The sequence below is a fragment of the Aethalodelphis obliquidens genome, unplaced genomic scaffold (assembly GCF_003676395.1).
Source record: "Aethalodelphis obliquidens isolate GAN/ISIS:26980383/991018 unplaced genomic scaffold, ASM367639v1 scaffold15, whole genome shotgun sequence".
NCBI classification, from domain to species: Eukaryota; Metazoa; Chordata; class Mammalia; order Artiodactyla; family Delphinidae; genus Aethalodelphis; species Aethalodelphis obliquidens.
Genome location: NW_020837959.1, coordinates 23,034,459 through 23,056,572, shown reverse-complemented (window position 1 = coordinate 23,056,572; position 22,114 = coordinate 23,034,459).

The window sequence follows — 22,114 nt, the reverse complement described above, 5'->3', positions numbered from 1 at the left end:
ATTACTATTCCATTCATTTCTATGTTTCCTTATTTTTATTCTCACCTTCTTTTTATGAGCATATTTCTCTCTTCTCACATTCTTTATATTTGTTGTTTTACAGAATTCCCTAGACCCACTGCTCTTCTCACTTCAAAAATTCACTTATTCTTATGGCATCAATGACCTTGTACCTGTTGATTCTTAAACTTGTTATTTTAAGATCAGACCTTGAGGACAACACTTGAGGTTGAGATTTGTGTATATAACCATGAGTTAGCTTTTCTTCACCTTTCCACCTAGATATCCTACAGGTATCTCAAATTGAACAAACTCCGAAACTGAATCAGTTGCGTCTATGCTTAAACAATTCTGTATTTTCTGAGTTTGTACTACTACTATCCATCTATTTTCAAATCCTAAGAAAGTGGTTGATGTTTTAAATCATCTTTCACTTATATGCAATGAATAATCTATTCCTAAATCCCCTTAATTTTCATTTCTATTTTAGCTGTTCAAGGTCAAGTCTTCCCTCTCTATAATTAGATATAACTATTATGGAAATATTCTAGGTGGTTCTCCTGTTTTTGGTCTTATCCCATTACATCCATTCTCCAGAGTCAACATAAAGTACTATAAGCCAGATATGAACGTGTGATTTCATGTAAATGTTCAGGCACATTTTTATAGCCTGCCTAAAAATACAGTCACAGTATTATATTTCTAATCTCCCATTTTGCCTACCTATAGAGAATATTCTTCTTGTATGGTGTGTACTCCATTGACAAATTAAAAAACAAATGCAAAAACAAAACCCTGGTACTTACTGAGTCCAAGGAGTCAGTGGTTTTATTAGGTCCAGTTGATAAAACTTGAAGATATGACCATTCAGCAATCAGGCTTCATTCTCTGCTTCCATTGTTGCTTTTACTACCACACAACATTGCTATTGCAAACAGGCAATTTCTCTTTGATGTTCTTCCTTATATGTTGATATGACCAATGGACATCGCTGCTAAAGTTTCAACTTTGGTTTCTTGGAACGAAAAACATTTCTCTCTCCCCAGTGGTAATCTAAACCATACTTGATACAATGTCTGTGTATACCCATATATAAATATGACATCCTTATTAACAAATTTTCTTATATGGGGTATTTATTATAAAATGTTTTTGTTTTTAAAACTTTCGTAAATACCTTTGGGAATATAATATCTTCGTTCTGTGAATATTCCCTTGGAATAAATTTTCTCCACTGAAGCTGCAAGAATATTTCCAAGATTTTTATAAAAATAGTCAATCTTGTATATGATTATAAAAGCTTATATTCATTTCAACAGTTCACGGGAGTGCCAATTTCTCATATGTTTAACAAGATCGCATTAGCAGTTTTAATGGCAAAATAATATCTCACATTTTAATTTTATGATTCCTTATCATCAGTACCTCATGCTTCTTTCCCCACATGTGATATTTAGAAGGTCTCATTGGATGTCCCAAATGAACTGACAAAGCATTTTTTCCACTGTTTACCAAATTCCATCTTCCCTAATCTGGTCCCTCTGGTAGTTTATTATTGAGATTTCTGATGTTCAAATGACACCACAGCTATTGTTATATGCCAAAGGAGTGATTTCTGTTTGCTCATCTTAAAGATGCTGATATCCACTAAGAATTCTTTTGTTTGTTTTCTGCCACATTTAAAGCTTCATGTTGTGTTATGCACAAATAAGGAAATCAATTCTATTTCTTTCTAAACTTAATTTTATTATTATATACTATTGTAATTCTGTCCACCTCTGAGATATTTTCCCTTGTGTTCTGACTCTCCTGTCTCTGAGCAACAGTGCTTTACTTGTTCAAAATGACCCGCAAGCAACCTCCCTCTAAGGCCACTTAGAAACGTTCAAACCATCTAAATTCTAGACCACGTCAGCCTGTAACAACTCTATTAAGCAGTGGACTTTCCCACCCCCACTGGACAATTGTGGCTCTTATAACATATTATGAGGCCAGTTATCTAAATATACCAGAAATCAGGTGCACTGTGGAATCCTTCAAACTGATACATTGATGTCATCAACTCTGTATATTTAAGCCAGAGTATAAGAGAACCAAAAGTAAAGAAAAAGAATCCTTTCATTCCATGGTAAACTCTTTTGATTCAGGGGTTTTTACATAGGTCAGTGATGTCCACAGTCCACCTGAATTTATATGGAACATTTTTTGAATTGCATATTTTTCCCTAGCTTTTACAAAAGCCATGAGAATTCTGTGACTCAGAATTATGTTTAATAATAAAACCACACAGAGGCAGCCTTCAGTAGCACTTCTACCTTTCTGGTTACAAGATGACAGAAGCCATGTGAGGAGAGAGAGATTACCTATGCCAAAGAGTTTATAGCAAAATCTTAGCTCTGTGTTTGTTTGTTTTGTTTTGTGGCTACTTTTTATCCTTGTATGCAGTGATGAATTAAGATAAAATGATTTGGGTTTTTTCAGTTAAAAAAAACATGCTGAGAGTAAAGTCTTCTCTCTTTGATACTACCAAGGAATTTTTAATTGAAAAGTTTTACCTTTTTCGAAAACAGTAGGGAATCAACTTTGATTGACCTTTCTGATGAGGACATTATTGAAAATTCCTATCATCTGATCTTTTTTTTCCCTATCTACTTCTCACTGACCTTTATTGAATAATTCTGAATTAGATTTCAATTTCCTTTGGTCTTTGTGATATTTACTATTGAAATACCATTTGCTTTGTGGATCGTTGTTAAGAGGTTCCTTTATGCAAATAGCATTACTATAAATGAAGCACAGATACATGAAGTCTTCTCTGCTTCTCTTCTCTTTGTATCCTGTTAGCCAACATTTCTTTTCCACATATATACTCTAACTCTGAAATACACTGACTTTTATTATTAACAATGAATATCTTAATGTATTTACTATAACAAGTAATGATCTATTTTAATAGATGACTTTAAGATAAGCTAATGCTGACAAGATAAAAAATCAATTTAATAAACAAAAGCTTACATTTTTTTTTCCAGGGAGAATTATTTTTCAGTGTAATGCAACTTAACAAAGATATTTTGAACACCTACTGTCTACAAGGCCCTGTGCTAGGTACAGGAGAGATAGAGAAAAAGGCAGCCAATAGACAATTTCTACACTCAAGTTTTAGAGAAAATTACATTAGTGTATTAGTTAGGACATAGAGTCTAGGTTGCTGTAGAATCATTTTTGTGTTTCTCAGTCATAACAATGAGATAGACTGGTGGTCCAGGATAGGCAGGCCGATTCGTTCCACAAGATCATCCAGGGTTCAGGGCTCTTGTCTCTTGCCTCTCTTCTCCCTCAACTATTGACCTTATCTGAATAGTCAAAGCTGGTTGGCCAGCACCAAGTCCAAGTCCTAGACCACAGGAAGGAGAACCAAAGGCTAACTTTATAAGGGAAAAGCCTATCCTTAAAACAATTGGCAAGGACTTTATTACACACCCAAATCTAGATACAAAAGGGATAGACAGTGATCCTGTCTGTGTAGGCATGTGCTAGAGTAAAACTTAGGGAGTACTAATGATTAAAGGAGGTAAGATTGGACACTGTAGGATTATTATATTACATATATGCTTTTATACAAATAAAACATACAACACATGAACGTGCTATAAGAGAGAAATGCAAATATAAGAGCGTGAGCCATTACTTTTGGACGTGGATAGATGGGAATATTTCATGCATGCTTTTTAAACTGGGTCTTAATATTTGATTTGAACTTCAGTATGTATAGATAAATGGAAGGGGCTTTCAAACAGGGATCAATATGGTCAAAGGTTTGAGGCTGTGTGGGAAATACTAGGTAAGAGAGCGTAATCTAGTTTGTTAAGTAGAATGAAATTTTGAGATTTGAACAGAGAATGTTTGAATAGAATATAGGGATTTACTCTCTAGAGAATAAAAAGCTAGAGAGTATTTATATTAAATATTTTTATTTACTTTAGATATATATTTATGCATAAATATATTTATTTACTTTAGAGGTATATTTCTGGAGTATTTATTTACTTTAGAGGTATATTTCTGGAGTAATATGTCTAGAAAAGGAAGATAATAGCAAAATCACTTAGAATGCCAAAACACTACTGACAGATAATCAGTACTTGAAACAGTGATGTTAGAAAGCAGATTTAATATTTTGATTTGTGATTTTATTTTTTTTTACTAGTACCAGATTTTTAAATAATTTAATGTAATCTTGAAAATGCCTACAATTATTAACACTCTAAGTTGTTAACAATATGATTCTCTCTTGATTCTTTTGCTTTATACAATTCCAAAAGAAATTATATTTTTAGATATACTAATAAGGAAGATATTCTACATTGCCTTGTGGTTAATTTTTTATGCTACTATAATTTACTTAGAGTTATTCATATATTCAGCTTCTTGCCAATGCTTCCAATATTATTCTTCTTGGTATTTGCAGTAGTCAGCATATAACAAACAAAATAGATATCAGTGTTAAACATATAACAATGACCAATGACTTGACTTCCAAATATTATGCTTATTACACAGAATAAGCATACAATCAGAAAAGGAAGCCAATTATTATATACTCCTAAAACATCAACTCAGAATGCCAACAATGATTTCACAATAGTGACTTTGAAAGAATCTGTCAAATACTATTGGAAAAACAATAGTTAAATCACTAGTTTTTGCTAGTTTTCCTCTACATTCTTCAGGATATGATATATATTTCCTTCAGTTTTCACTACTATCATGGGGGAATTAAAGTAAGGAGTAGCATGATATTTGGCTACTTTCAAGTTGTGTTTTTGTAATTGCAGTTATCTATTGTTTTATTATGAGCCACCCCAAAATATAGTGGCTTAAAATCAAAACACTTGTCTTTCTCACAGATCTGCAATTTGGGCTGGGCTTATGGGAGCAGCTCATCTCTGTTCTTTGTGTTGTCAGCTAAGGATGGATTGACTACAGCTGAAGGATCCAGCTTAAGGTAGCTGGCAAGTTAATGCAAGCTATCAAGTGGTAGCCTCAGTTCTTGTTCATGTGGGCCTCTTCACTAACTGCTTGGGCATTTTCCAAGACCAAATGTTCTAAGAGGCAGAAAGTGGAGGCCAATCTCTGAAGAACTAGTTCAGGAAACTGGCATAGCATCACTTATGCCAAAATCTATCAGTAAAAGCAGTCTCAGAGCCCACACTGATTCAAAAGAGGGCACCCCCAGTGGTCTGCTCGTAAACTGACTCTCAAAAAAAGTGTCCTGATTTGTAGTGTTTACCAATTTCTATGGTGTAAATATCCTCACTCCAGCAGAATTAGAGCTGCCAAATTGCGCCACTGAACCCAGAGTTAGAAAGAGATGAGCAAAAGCTATTCTTGTGAGCTAGTGCAAGCACATCCAGCACCCCACTTTATACACCCAACGTTGTAATGGCAGTTAACGTGTGGCCACATTCAACCGGCCACACGCTGGGAATATCAATAACTTGTGAATTCCTTCATTTGCAAGATAGGAATGATGGCTGCACTTGCCTCACAGATTTGTGTTAGGCACAAGATAAGTTGTAAATGAAGCACTTTGAAATTTAATGGGTAACAACTTCATTCTTAGAAGCTATCCTGAAATTATGTCCTTAATAATGATGATGATGTTTCTCTAGAAGATAACATGATGTGTTACTTCACTATCTGATTTTTCATACTAAAATGATATAATGAACATTGTACAACTGTTTTATTTGCTATATAGCTCACATACTGGTGAAAATAGTGTATTTTATTTACAGACAGTTCTAAAAACCATATATTGTTTCGAATATAGGAACTCTATTTGTATCTGAATAAACCTCCAGATTTTAGTCCCCTCTTTTAAATATTGGGAAGAGGCCCAGAATCTAGGTCTTCTAATTTGCATAGCAGAGTTTTTTTCCACTTAAATACACTGATAAAACTGGCCTTTTGATTTAAAAGAATAGGGGCAATGAGAAAACATTTTATTTCAGTGTGGTATAAAAAAAGGAAAATCTTTTTTCTATAGACTGATAATAGTACAATTCACATTTCATGTGTTGAAAATTCAGGTTGGCTATTAATATTAACCCTGCTTCACACACAGCACTTTGTTCTAAAGTTAAGCAAGTATTTAAAAAGCAGCGTATTTCAGTATATTTTATGTTGTGTTAAACCCACCATCACATAGGAACTTTTGAAACAGGGGTTTCTCATAAAATGTTTATTAAAATATAGCATCCTCATTTAGCTCTGAGCTTTCAAGAAAAATCCATTTTGTAAATTATATTTCATAAATATATTTCTAACATTGCTTACAGAGTCATTTCAGTAGAGATTTTTGTTATTAATTTCATTTGCATTTCTTCATCTCAAAGAGTATTTTATCGACTCTTTCAAAATTAAAAACTAACCTAGAATGCTGGTACTTGAAATTAGACTACCTTACCTAGATTTTAAAGAATGAATTATTATGCTATGATTTTTTTTGTCAGTCACCTGTCTATGTGGCAAGTGTTCTGCGATTTAATCATTCTGTTTAAAGTGTAAAACTCTTTATGTTATTTATAGGATATGACCTAATGTGTCATTCATAGAAAAAACGGCAGAATTTAATTTAGAGGTAAAGGTCTAAAAGTTAAAAAAAACTATAGAAATGCTTAGTGACTGACATATTTTCTCTCATTGAATTGAATTATATATTAATATTTTTGCTGCTAGATCATTGATTTAACCATACAGACTTTCTGTTCTGTAAGTTAAAAATTTAGGAAATTGTAGCATCTTTAAACATTGACTAGAAATATATTTTTCTCCACTACATTTTAAAGCTACTCTGAATGACAATATGCCATAAAACAATTACATATGAATGAAACTTATGTGTATATATCACCATGGATTGATCTCAAAAACACAATGTGAATGACAAAAACATGCTTCACAATGATATACAGAGTATGATATAATTTCTGTACAAGTCTATCAACACAAACATTTACATATTATTATTGAATGCCTATTTATTCAATTCATCCAGGAACTAGTTGTCTTACCATATTAGCGGGCCAGGGACTGTTCAAAGATCTAAAAATTCAGAGAAAATTCCTGACTGCAGTGATAGGAGACAGTAAATAAGCAAGTGTTATCCATAAAATATGTTGTACTTTTTAGGTTGATAACTACAGTGGAGAAAACAAAGATGGGAAGAGAGAGAGACTGTGTGTGTTGGGGGTGGGGAATATTATTGCATTTTAAGATGGGGCCTCCCTGGGAGCTATAATTTGGGAAAAGACATAATAGGAGTGAAACACTGAGACATACAGATATCTGAAGGAAGTGTATTCCAGGCAAGGGGCCTAAGGGGGCAACATGTCTACTATGATGGAAGAAAAGCAAAAGGGTAAAGAATCTGGAGCTGAGAAAATGAGGGGTAATGTAGCAGGAGATGCGACCAAAGAGGTAACTGGAATATATCCAAGAGGGTTGTCTTGGGCTTGGGTCAAACTCTGAGACTAGACATACCCATGTGTTATTTATTATGGAAATGCTCCCAGAAGAACCTGATAAAAGAATGGTATGATCAAGAAAGGAAGGGGAAGGAGCAAAGCAAGACTATGATTTCAGTCTGAGTCCTAGACTCAGTCTGATTCCTCAGGGGAGTTCTAGAGTACAAATTACCCTCAGATCCAATCCCAACTGCAGGCAACGTAGCTGGTGTTCAGATCCCAGCTCAAGTTAGCCCTTAAGCCAAAGGCTGCTTGAGAGAATGTAAATTCCCAGGGACTCTGAGCTCTCTGCGGGCAAAGTGGCTGCAGCTGTTCAGGAAGTCCTCAGAAGAGACTTGAAATCCTGTTCTATTAGAAGTAGAGAGTGGAAGCCAAGCAAAACATCCAGAATGTACCTACAGGGTTGAAGGTTGTGTAGAACTTTGTCAACCTTGTAAAGGATTCAAGACTTATTCTAAGCAAGATGAGAAGCCACTGGAGGATTTTGAGCTGAGGTGACGTGATCTGTCCATTGTTCTAAAAAGAATGGACTATAATAGAAAGTCAAGGGCAGGAGCAGAGATAACAGCTGGGAAGTTATAGCTGTATTTCCTTTGATTTATTTTGGTGTCTTGGACCAGAGTGGTAACAGCAGAAGTATTGAGAAATGTTTGGATTCCCGTTAATTGTAGTTATCTTTACATTCAAAAAGAGTTATGGGGGCTTCCCTGGTGGCGCAGTGGTTGAGAGTCCGCCTGCCGATGCAGGGGACACGGGTTCGTGCCCCGGTCCGCGAAGATCCCACATGCCGTGGAGCGGCTGGGTCCGTGAGCCATGGCCGCTGAGCCTGCGCGTCTGGAGCCTGTGCTCCGCAAAGGGAGAGGCCACAACAGTGAGAGGCCCGCGTACCGCAAAAAAAAAAAAAAAAAAAAGTTATGGAATGTGAGAGAAAAAGAAAAAAGTCAAGGAGAGAACTCTTAAGAGGTTTGGCCTAACCTACTAGAAAGAAGGAATTTGTAAACTAGTATGGTGTAAAAAATATATATATATATATTTTCTTTTTATGGTGGGAGAACATATCAAATGCTCAGTTTCTGATGAATAGCTATTTCTAAATTAAATGAAGTGGAGATAATCAAACAGGCCTTTAGAGAAGCAAGACAAATTTGGAGGAGAGACTCTGGCTGCAGATGTAAATTTGTAACTCTTCAGGGTATGGAAATAAGAACATGAAATTCCTGAGAATGTGGTTTTATATAGTAAGTATAGATCTAATAGCAAGCAAGAAAAAAAAAAAAGATACTGGAAACAAAGGGAGAAATGCTGGAGCAATGACTTGAGGCAGCACTGAGGACATGGAATTGAATGCATACGTGAAAATGGTGGATCTAGATAGGCGTCTGGCAATTCATCAATGGTGATATGAGAGAACATAAGGTATAGTGCGTGGACACGTTTGGGGGTAGGTACAATTATGGGAATTTGAGGATATTTTCTTCTCTATTCTTCTAGTCTGTCAGCAAAATATAAAGCCAGGGGCAGTAGTTGAGTGTAAATATAGGCAGGAAATGTTGAACATTTGAAGTCAGAAAAACATTTAAATGTCATATTTCACACTGGGCGAATGGACGGATTAGAGAAATAGAACGTGATTGTGGAATAACAGTGAGCATTCAATTGAAATCTTTGATCATGAATTTAAATTGGAAGACGCAAAAAGATTAGTTATCCTTTAAGCAACATATTCAGCATGTTGGTAGGTTTGTTCTGGCCAGGGTTGTAGTTTAGCCAATTGAGTATGAAAAAATAAGAGAGTTGAAAGGGAATGAGGGTGTTTTCGAGCGATTACAGTGATTAAATATGGAATTTAATCAGGTTATGGGGGAAAAAGAAGACTTAAGGGTATTTTGAGACAGGAAAAAGATGAAAGTATTGATTGTAGATTATGGTGGGTTAGGAAGAGTGATGTAATTGGAGTACCACACACACATTTAGTGAGCTAGAAAACAGAAGGTATTAATCAGATAGTGACATACTTGAAAGTTAGGTTAATTTAAGGAGGAGGTAGCTGTTACTGATTATGAAAAGATCTCGAGAATAGACGTATGATGGAGTGTCTGAAGTAGAGTGGTATATAAGATTGACTCTTGAACGGATCAAGAAAATTAGAGGCAATAAACATGTAAGTGCCAAGACAGCAAAAACTGTTTTATAGGCTGCTGGATGTGCATACATGTCTAACATTGTCAGGCACATATTAGACACTAGAAAAATATTTATTGGGTAAATTAATGAATGATAAAAATGTTAACATACCAACTTTAAGTACATTCAACTGCTTCAGATTTGATTCTATAATGGTGTCTTAGTTCATGTGGGCAGACTGGGTGGCTTATAAACAACAGAAATTTCTCACAGTCCTGGAGGCTGGAAGGCTGAGATCAGGGTGCCAGCAGCATCGTTGGGTGGGGGACTTCTTCAAGGTCTTGGTACAAGGTGCAAAGGAACTCTCTGGAGCCTCTTTTTAGGCCATTAATCTCATACATGAGGACTCCACCCTCTAGACTTAATCACCTCCCAAAGGCCCCACCTCCTAATACTACCACATTGGGCATAGATTTCAACATACACATTTTGGGGGGATACAAACACTAAGACCCTAGCAAATGAGAAGCAAAGGAATAAAAAGCTGGCATGTTAACTATCAGTGATGTTTCTTTACTCATATCTTAGAAAAAAGCAAATATACTATTTTGTCATAGTTCTTGTGTGAGATACATAGATGTTATTATTTTCTGAACATTTTTATACAAAAAAATGAATGCAATTTAAAAAAAAGGAAATGGAATGCAACACATAAAACAGTGATCATTTAATTTTGCACATACAAGTGGTAGAGAACTATATTTCTATAACAAGACAAAGTTTGGTTTTTATAAAATAAAGCATAATGATTAATGTTGAAATGTAGCAATGAAAATTTAGAACCTAAAGACAAAGAATTCACGTCCCAAATGAGGACTTTTCCCAGAGTAACTGCAGAATAATATCAAAAACTGAGGGAACAGGCACTGTAAGAAGAACTGAATTAATTAGCCAGTCAGTCAAGTATTTAAAGTAGTTTCATTCTCAAAATGTAGCAGAAAAATCTGAAGAGATTTTTAAAAAAGATAAATTGAAAAATAATTTAATGATCAACTAAAGGGACTAAAGTCAAATATATTCTGGAAAGAACTCTGCTAAACCGCCAAACAATAAGTAATTTAGAGATTATCTTAAAACTGTCAAGGTGGGTTGGAGGGAAGGGTTAATGAAAAACTTTAATTCATTCTATAGTACTACGATGAGAATTATACTCAATCCAGACAAGTATAACAAAAAGGACGAACTTTAAACAAATGTTGCTTTTGTACATGAAAGCATGCATTTTTATATCACAAATTCAATATCATTAAATAAAACCCAGCTTTTACCAGGGGAAACAGCAGTGGTTTCAAATAATTGAAAATTGAGTCTACCACGTGACCCCTCTGAGCTACTCATGACAACAAATAAATAAGCAAGAAAGGGGTCCATGGATTAGCTGAGGTGACTGGTTCTAAGTATAAAAGAGAAAATGTGATGCTACTAGAAAAGAAGGTATAAGGAGGAGAATGGCTTTCTGGGGCTCCTGTGGATACTCCAATGTCCTGTGCTTAATGTCCATAGGAAATCACATCAACCCGATATAGTCAGGATGTCTAAGGACCCAAACACTTTCGAAATAAAAGGTTTTTCTCATTCAACCAGGCAAGAAACTACAACCAGCTGAGGCAATTGCTGAGGGCAAAGGGAATACAGGGAGTAAAAAGTACCAATGGTGACCTCATGACTAATTGCTGAATTGAGGTCTTAATAGTTATGATTGTTTGATCCTTATTTCAATAAGGGATGCATTGTGTATAGTTTAAGCATTTTCCTCCCCCTTTCCCGTTCTCTTATCAACAAATATAAAATATGTCAATAATACCTAACCTTATATTTCAATATTTAGGTTATAGAACATTAAAGAGAAAGTGGTTCATCCCAAATAGGAATGAGTATCAAACAAAGACAAATGTAAGAACTTTGTAAATTTTCTTAGGAAGATGGTTAGTGTGTTTTCAGTTGTACAAGGGACAGTTGAATCACGTTAGGAAGAAGCATGATTTTAGAACTTATCTGTGGTTAATAGGGATGCATGTGGATTCCAAGTTATCAAGAGATGAACCTTGATAACCTTCTACTGTGTCAAATTAGTAGCTCAGAATTTCTTTCCCTCTATGTTCTGGGCTAAGGTTGGCCATAAGAGAAAATTATGTGTAAAATTTAGAAAGTGGGAGTGAACAACAGCTAGATGGAGGCTCAGGGGGTCAGCGTAGGATAAGACAAATTAGTGCTCATACATGGTGTCTTGAATCTGCTGATTCACCTTGTTGATGTGAAGCAGTAACTGGGCTTCCACATCCTCCACTTTTTGCTAGATCTCCTTCTCCTGCTCCTTTGGGCCAGGTATGTATTCATACCCTCGACAAATAACACTAGCCTCTTCTGCAAGTCATCCATGTCATTGAAGTTGGATAACTGGAGATGTTGAAAGGTTAACATGGTTTCTAGCTCATCCTCATAGGTTCCAGTTCATTCTTACAAGTTCTAGTGTGCCCTTGCTCTCCCTCACGCTATGTCCATATTTCTTATGTACACTTGCCCTCTTCACTTCCAATCCAGCACCAGACACAGAAGCAGCAGCTGTAGTTGAACTGTTTAACCACTCCCACAATTGCACAAACAAATCTTTATAATAATTTGTTATAAATCATTATTAGTGGCCAATCTCTAATTCATCTCTGACTGGTACAAATACCTACAAAATTGAGCACACGTCCTCAAACTTCTCTTTTCTAGGGAATCTATTTGGTTTAAATATGTAATTTAAAGAATCTCTCTAAGAATGTTCCATATTGTTTAGTCATTTTGACATATTATATAATAAGAAAATATTTTTAGCAAAGCATTTTATTTTAAATATTTTGCCTGTTTAACCAAAGGTTACGATATTTAATCTACATTATATTAGAAAAAATTGATCCACGAATTTAAAAATGTATCTTGGTAGGTTTAGAGACAAAATATACCCTGCTTGGTATTTACCAAGAGTTTAAGATAACTAAAACTTGATAAACTTTGATTATGAAAACAATTACCACAACTTTATTCTAAATGATTAATTCTTAAAGCCTTCACTTATACTCTTTTAAATCAAACCTTTATTAATAACAAATGTTGCTTGAAAGGGTATGCATTTTCAAGCCCTTTGTATTTTGTGGTGGTTTGAGTTGTATCACTTCAAAACTGCAAACTCTGTGTTTTTAAATTAGCAGATAGATACCTGAAGTACTATTTTTGCAGGCTTTGCACAGGCCCCTGTCTACTACTTTGATATAGTCTATACATAGTCTGTATACATCCTGTATTCTGAGCTGGTAAAATACATTGGAACTAACATATTAAATATTTTATGTGCTTTTACAAGTGCAAAGTGCAAAAACACATACATTAGGCTCATTGATGACTCTAAAGTGGATTGACATTTTGTGATAATGCCTAAACCTTTTGACTCTTCTATAAAGAACATAGCCTCCCTTCACTTTTGCCTTAACTTGGAGGTGGCATGTTTAAATTTTCACATATACTTAAAGAGTTCATCTGATCTTGTTTCCTACTGTGTAGTTTTATTTAAATCTTAGTAATTTTTATGCCGTAGCCTTTAATGATGTTTGTGACTAAGAGTAAAGCCAAATTAAAATTGAAAACCCTTCAAAATACTTACAAATGAAATGGGTTGATGTCTAGGATTTGCTTCAAAATAATGTGAGGTAGGAGAAAGGAGTGTAGATGAAGAAGAAAGGAGTGTAGATGAAGAAGAAAGGAGTGTAGATGAAACAATATCAGTCAACTTTTGATAAAGGTAGAAACCTCTTCATGAGGTCACTTGTGGTAGGCCCTTATATAGCTTCAGGATGGGGGCTGGTTATCAGAAAGAGCAACCACATGATTAGTGGGTTGGAACTTTGAGCTAGCATAAATTCCAGGGAGAGGAGGGTGGCTAGAGTTTGAGTTCAAATACATGGCCAGTGATTTAATCAGTCATGCCTACATGATGAAATCCCAAATAATTCTCTGTACACCTGAGCCAATAGAACTTCCTAACTGGTAAACAACATTGATGTGCCAGGAGGGTAACACTTCCTGATTCCTGAGGAGAAGGCACAGAAGCTCTGTGTTCCCTGCCTGAATCCATCCTACGTGTATCCTGTGTAATAAAACTATAATTTAAGTATAGCACTTTCCTGTATGCTGTGAATCATCCTAAGAAGATTCACAAATAATCAAACCTGAGGAGATCTATCATGGGAACCCCCATCTTTGTAGCTAAGTTTTCAGAAGAGGGATAGCCTGAGGATACCCCCAGGACTTGCAGCTGACATCTGAAGTGAGAGCAGTCTTACGGAGAACTTTTCCCTTGACCTGTGAGTTCTAACTCAGGTGGTTAGTGTCAGAATTTAACTGTAGTGTACCCAGTTGGTCAGACCAGTTGGAGTAAACATAATTGTCTTTTGAATAAAGTTTACATTTATTTTGACATAAATTTTCCTTTTATATAGCTTTTTATTTTCCCATCTGTCCCTATTCTCTAATTCAAACTGGTGTCATAGAAACACCAAAATGATTATATTTCCTAATCATACATAGCACTTACCTTCATGTGAATGCTCATGGCACTCCCTTTGTCTAGAATGTCTTTCTTATAGCACGTAAATATTATCCCGCATGATCGAGTGATTCTTTTATACTCAGTTTAGTAATCATTTCTGCAGGGTGTTTTCCCAACTACCATCCACCAACCTCTTCCCACTCCAATACCCATAACCACTGCTAAAAAAACTTGAAGTGCTTCTTTTTAGTATTTTTATCAAACCTTGTGTATATCTCTATTATTGTACTTGTACATCATTTCATAATGCTCATGTATCTGTTTTCCACAGGATGCTGTTAGCGCCTCAAGAATATGACTCTATCTTGCGGTTTTGTTGTTGTTTTTGTTTTTATCCCCAGGACCTAGCTCAATGGTTGCAACAAAGTATGGGCAATAAATATTTGTTGTGGGAATTATTTGAATGAAGTGAATACATTTGTGTATGTCTTTCATAATGTGCTTTTGTTGTTCTCTAGATCTAGGCTTATTATGGGATTTATTCTATGGAAGTTATTTTGTAATTAACTTTAAATAAGCTTTTCTGTTGGGGAGCACTGTTAACCTTGTAACTTTTTCTATAAATTTCCTTCATGTTCAAATTAATCTATTCCATTTGCTTTGCGTACTTTTTCCTCTCTCAATTTGAAATGTCCTTGTACGTTTTCATAGAAATATTTTGTAATTACATTGTGATTTGGACATCTGAAATCTAAATAATAACTATATTAATTTTGAAAACATGTCATACTGACCTAACATTAGATCTTAAGCTTGAGGATTATACAAATATTTATCACTCAAGGTTATCAACTGTTGAGTAGTGAAATCCTTGATTATTCTATTAGACTGCATCTTCATTACGCTGATTTGATTATTTTTTCCTATCGTGTATGTAGAGCAGACTTCCTTTGGTCCAACAGACATTAAGACTGTGTCTCTATAACATCGCTTATTTAGATGATGAGTGAAATTTCAATTACTCTAGATACATGATCTGTGTGTAATTAAAACACTGAAACAAGAAATTTGCTTTTTTTCCCTTAAAATTGCAGCTGAAACTATGTAGGCCCCTGGACTCCCACTGTAAGATAGTTGAGAATGATTATCGGAATCTTCCAGGAGAAAAATTTCCGTAAGTACTCTTGTCATCAAAAAATTTTCAAATCTTATATACAGAGAATGGAAAATAATACATTTGTATCTATATATACCATTTTATTTTCTCCTAAGCTATTTCTTTGTAATTATGTAGAGGTGGATTAAATTTGTTTATGTTTGAGATTCTCCCTTCCATCCAGGTTACTATGTCCATTTGTAGGCATTATTACGGTTGAAAAGTTAAAATAATATCTATAATTTCTATCTTAAGAGTTTGACATTACCATTAGAAAAGGAAGTAAAAGTCAAATCTTTCAGCAGCTGCAAAAAACATGCCCTGCTCAGGACCCTGAACAAATGCTATCACTCAACAATATTTCTGAATGAATAAACATATACATGGGGCGAGAATCACTCCATATTACTGAAAATTGCCTGGAAATTAACACCAGATCCATTCCATTTATCTATTTCCATATACGTCATCCTAGATTAAAACATTTTCATATAATTTTCTACTATATTCCAGAAAACGTCATCCCGTTTCTCTGATTTTAAAGTCCCAACCACCTTAAATATTGAGCTCAAGCCGCATCTCCTTATTGATGCCTCTGGCTTAAAATTAATTTCCCTTTTCTTTCGTACTTGTGCACAGTGTATCACAAATTAGTACTTTCTTGCCCTCTAACTTTAATCTGTGTAAACTGTGCCCATTTAGTTAGATAAAAAGCTCTTTCAGATCACCAAGAAGGTCTTAGTTTTCTGTGCTATTTCCCTCTTTCAACAAACAACCCAGAAAATATAGTGCCAAACACTGAGTGGATGTACTATACGTAATGACTGATTGATTAGAAGAATGACTATACTTTCTACTCAATGTGACCTTTTCTAAGAAGCCTTCCAAAATGAAAAGAAAGCCTTAGGCTAATATATTTAAACAATTTGCATAATAATGTATTTTCCCTTGTGGGTTTGGCTTTATTCATTTATATGTAAATGATCGCATATATGTGGCCATATCAATTTAATAAGGAAGGAGACAAAAGGCACAGAGAGACAAACAATATGAATATCACTGCTGTAGTGTTAGCTCTGGAATAAATACGCCTGGATTCTTAGCTCTGTCAGATGTCAGCTCTTTTATCTTGAGCAAATTACCTAACTCGAGTGTCTTGTGATTTCATCCAAAAAATGGTGATAATTTGTAACCACTTCACACTTTTTTTTGGAAAATAAATGGGGGATAAATGAGAAATAGACAAGTGTGTGTGTATATATACATATATATCATAATATAGGTTATGAACTGTAGTATAAGCATATACATATATGCACATACAGTTCAGAACTTACTCCATATTGTGATCACCATAATATTATATCATTCTGAGATGGTATTTTCTTTAACTAGATCCCCAAAACAACTAGTCTTGAAAGACTAAGTCAACCTCTGGGAAAGAACTCACTCTTAATAGAAATGTAGCTGTAGTACTTAGTATGACCTAGTAAAAATCCTCAAGGTCAGGAAAAGGATAATTTGAGTACCAAAGAGCATGTGTCATTTAGATCACCTTCTGACTCAGCCTGCAGGGACCGATGCCTGAATCCTAGGAGAAAATGTCTCTAAAATATATGTCTGACGTTTAGAGGAAAAACCACATGGTCCTGTAGCCTAAGTCAGAGAGCATAATGAGGATTATTGTTGGCAAATGATGACACAGATACAACCACTTAAGAGACATCCACAATGAAGAGCAGCTGGTAAGGCTTATTCGTTTTTGAGGCACTAGTTAAATAGGCAAATGAGAAATACAGTTTTGCTGTGGTTTAGAGCTGTTTGTGGTTTTGGGGTGTTTTTCTAGCATTTTGGTAGTATTAGCAGCATCCTGCCATCAGCTGCAAGAGCTATGCATGCTGGGAAACAAATCATTAAATGCTATGACTTCCCTAAAAATTTTAAATAGCAGAATAGAAATAAAACAGACTTTCCTCCTGATTCAGCGCTCTTTGTCCTACTTGGCTGCCATCTTTACCTAGAGTTTCATAAAGTCACTTGGCAGATATTTTTAAAATCCATAATATTGAGTCATTGAAAATTTGATTCAACATGTTGATGGCAGGTCCAGGAAGCATAGTTCTTCAGGTGTCCTTTCTTAATCTGAGACAGTCGGCTTTGGAAGCCACTGACCTAGACTATGAATAATCCTTTTTTTTGTTTAAAGTTGTATTATTCATTCAGCTTTGGAATCAGCTAGCCTCAGTAAGTATTCTATTTCAACCATGTAATTAGTGGTCTGGGACAACTTTTCAGAACCTCATACTACTCTTCCTTGATTAGACCTATTTAACAACAGTGTTGTGAAGATTACAAATGATGTGATATGGCATATTATAGGTACTCAACAAATGACATCTCTTATAAGGTGAATAATGATGATCTAAATAAAATTGCCCAGCGTGTTATAAATGTTAATTTATACACCTTTTAAAATCATTACATTAATGATTTGTAAATGTACCATATACAATGACTTATTTTCTAATAACATTTTTTTATATAATTAGGTAAATATATTGCAACCCACAACAAATTTTAAAAAATTAACATTGAAATTGATGAAATTTTACAGAACTGAAATTCTTTCTAATCTATCTAATAAAAATAAATTATTAAACATATAAAATACTTTTCATAGCAAACTACTTAGTTTGTTGAATTACATACCAAGGAAGTATTACTATTTTAATTCTAAGAACAGCCTATTTAGCGATTTTTTATAATAACTTGTTTTGGGTGGTTGTGAGTTAGTTGTGCTTGTTTTTATTGCTACTTAGAAAATTAAATCCAAATATTTTCAGGAATAGATAAGTTTGAGTTATCCAATTGATTTTCCCAGTCTTTAGGATTTTGAGAAGTAATAAAATCTAAGTGACTTAGCTTCTCAACAACAACAAAAAACTATTTACTTGTTTTATTTTTTTCTATGTTGTATAAAATTCACAATTTTACCACTCACCTTTTAAAATATTCTAATAAGAGAAATATAGTATGTTTATGAAGTTCAGTGATTAATTATATGAAAAAGTTTATAATATATACTTAGTCCAGTTTTATATCTTCCTGTAAATCAATATAAAGATGAAAGTAGTAGATATTGGAGTTTTATTGGATACTTCTGATATCTTTTTAAACCTGTGCAATACTTTGAATTCTTTTTACCATACACATGTGACAAAATATTCTTTACTGATGGTATAAATAGATTCAACTGCTTTGTCATTGCAATCAAGTTGACCAATTCATAGAGAATATTACAAAGTGGCATTTTTATTTTATAAATATATATCATAAGCATATATATTTTAATATAGAAACTACTATAGAAATAATGACATATGTTTTAGTGCTGTTTTTGAAGACACAAATGAACATTTTTATGTCTTCTAAAATTTAGATAAGAGTTTAAAGAAAAAAATTCTTTACTAAAGAGAATTTAAATACTTTCAATTCTTCATGGTCCTAATTTATAATGTTCCTGGTCAAGATTTAAAATGTAACCAGTGTTAGGATTCTGACAATCAGCAGATATTTTCCTAATATATCAAATTTTAGAAATCCATTCTTTCTAATACAAAGACTCCAAAATACAATAATGTATTAGAGAGCTGTCATTAAATTTCTATTGTATAAAATAACAATAAAAAGTAATTACAACACATATACTGAATTTGCTTGACATTCAAATTATGTATGGATAATGTTTCTGAATGTTTCCATTCTGACTGGAAACATGGAAGGAGAAAGACAAGACATAATCCTTGTAGTCAAGGTGCCTTCAATCAGATACAGAGCTAGTTCCTAATTTAATAGAAAGCAGACTAAATTATCACTGTACTACATGTACAAATAATTCAAATTGATTATAGGCAATGGAAGTATTCATTCCGGTAAGGAACTAGAAGCCATTCCGATAAGGAACTAGAAGCAATGATAAAAAGATTTGAATTCAAACTTAGAAGATAACAGGTTTTTAATAGGTAGTGAAGGAGGGAAAAGAAGGGAAGAGTTTTAGAAAAGGCACAGTTTTGGAAAGTACCATATGCACATCTCTTCAGAGAATGGCAAATTGGTCTCTGGCTGAAGTATAAGACATTTCTGGGGATAAAAATAAGAAAGAGGGAAAGATACAGTGACATATTCTAGAAGGTCCTGTATATAAATTTAAGGAACTTGGTTTTTAATGCTCACTAAACAATTATGGAAAAGAACAATGGTTTAAACTGTGTATTAGGATAACAACTAAACAGTATGAAGAATATATAAAGTAAAAGGTTGGATTTTGAGTGAACAGTTAGACCACTGCTAGGCAAGGGCTTATGAAATCTTGAACGGGCTATGGAGTAGGGTGGGACTAAGGAAATGTTACAAAATAATTTAGTGCATTCTTTAAGGTGAGGGTTAAAGGAAAGAGAAGTGACTATGAGATTTAGTCTTAGTGGTTGAGAGCATATTACAACTCAAAATACTAATTTACGGCAATGAAAATTTAAGAATTGTACTAAAATATGTGATTTTCTAAAAATCTACCAACAATCACTATTCTTAAAGTATTTGATTTTACATGAGTTTTCTTTAGAAAATCAAAACCTGTATAAGTTTTAACATATTAGAGGTCTAAGCACAATCAGAATGATTGTAATTAATGAAAGAAGGAGCTTTACATGTAACAATGCACAAAATACCACCTTCACTGTTAAATCTTTTAAATATGATTGTGATATTTCCCCATGATAAAAGTTATTAATTCTCAGGGGTAATATTAGATGATATGATTCACTTTGTTATGATCAGAAATGTTCTCACCCTCATATTTATTTTTCCCTAACAGAAAATAATGGAGTTATGTATAATATGTGTTGTATGTATAAATATTTCAAAATTAGGAAATTATTCATTCTATATTTGCAGACAAGTAGAATGGCGCTTCTTATGTCTGGACAATGATATATGAGAATAAGAGCAATTCACAGAAAATCCCCAATGTCAACTGTACTTAATGTCTTCAATCTCCCCATACTAAAATTTAATCAAGTAACAATATAAGCTAAATTTTCTCTGCTTCAATATGGTATCTGACATGGATACCATGAAGATATCAAATGGACAAACCCTTGCAAGATTAAAAAAAATGTAGGAGCTGCTCTGTCAAAACTAATTTATAAACTCAAGGATGATAAGTTTATGGCTTCATTGAGCTATTTACCAATTCCTAACATAATAGTCATTTCAGTCATATGAAGTGCATGCATGCATAATACTGGTTTTTATGGCTCTTAATTTTTATGACTTTGTGTAGGTTATTGACCTCTTTCTCTATATGCCTACAGGCTTTATGTCATAAAGATATGAACTTGAAAGCAATGAGTAAAACGTGAGTTTACATGCCTATGTTGGCCTTGAAAATTATTAATGAGAATAATTGGAAAGGAGTAACAAAAATGGTGAATCCTAGTTTCCTAAAAATTGCTATTATCCTTAACTAACTTAAAAGCCTTCTGAAGATGCAAACATTTTTTTAAGTTTTCATCATTGTATAGTTGATTTACAGTATTGTGCTAGTTTCAGATATACAGCAGTGATTCAGTTTTATTATACACAAACCTACATATATATACATATATATAATTTTTTCAGGTTATTTTCTATATAATTATGAGGTATTTTTCTATATAGTTAATTATGAGGTATTGAATATTGTTCCTTGTGTTATACAGTAAATTCTTGTTGCTTATCTGTTCTATACATAGCAGTGTGTATCTGTTAATCCCATACCCTTCCTCCTCACTCCCTCTCCCCTTTGGTAATCGTAAGTTTGCTTTCTATGGAAGACATGAACTTTTGAAACATACTCTAAAAGTTTCTATTGATAGAGTAAGAATTCAGTGCATATGCAGTTTTCTGATTTTAGGTAATCTGTTCTCCATTTTACTAGGCTTAGCTTTAAAAGCTAGAGTATAAAAAAAATTAATAGGCTAAATTAATTGGACTACAAAAACATCAGGTGGGAAAAATTCACAAAATTATGGTATTATAGTAATAGTTACTATTTGCTAAGAGCCAATCATATGCCCAGTGATGGACCAGGCCCTTAACTCATTATTTACAATATTTTCTAATAAATGCTATTAACCGTTTCTTTTTATAGATGCAGAATTTGAGACCCAGCAAGCATCATTAGTTAATATAAAAAGTTACCTAGTTAGGACATGGAAAGTCAGGGTTCTAATGTAGAAATGTCTGACTTGTAGAATATTGTTTTTATGTGCATGTAAGTCAGTTTTGATCTGTAACTTCAAGATTCTTTTTCTAACAGGTGGGATGTCTGTTGACTGCCCAGTTGACTGCCCAGCATTTCCTTCTATTTTTGAATCTCAGCTAATTAATTGTTCAGCAAGTGTAATATCACTTTCACATGACAAATTAAATTTAGAATCAGTGCCCGCACATTCAAATTAATCAGTTGTCAAAGTAACATCTTTCTCTGTTGCCTTTCTATTTAATCCTGATAAAGAATCAAAGTGAATAGCTCAATTCCTACACTATTAACAATAACTTGAACTTTCAAGATTTTACATTTCACAGTCTTCATCGTTTTATCTTCTCAGCCATTAGCAACACATTTTTAAAAGGTGGATATGAACTAGGTCACAACTGTACAAGTTATATTTC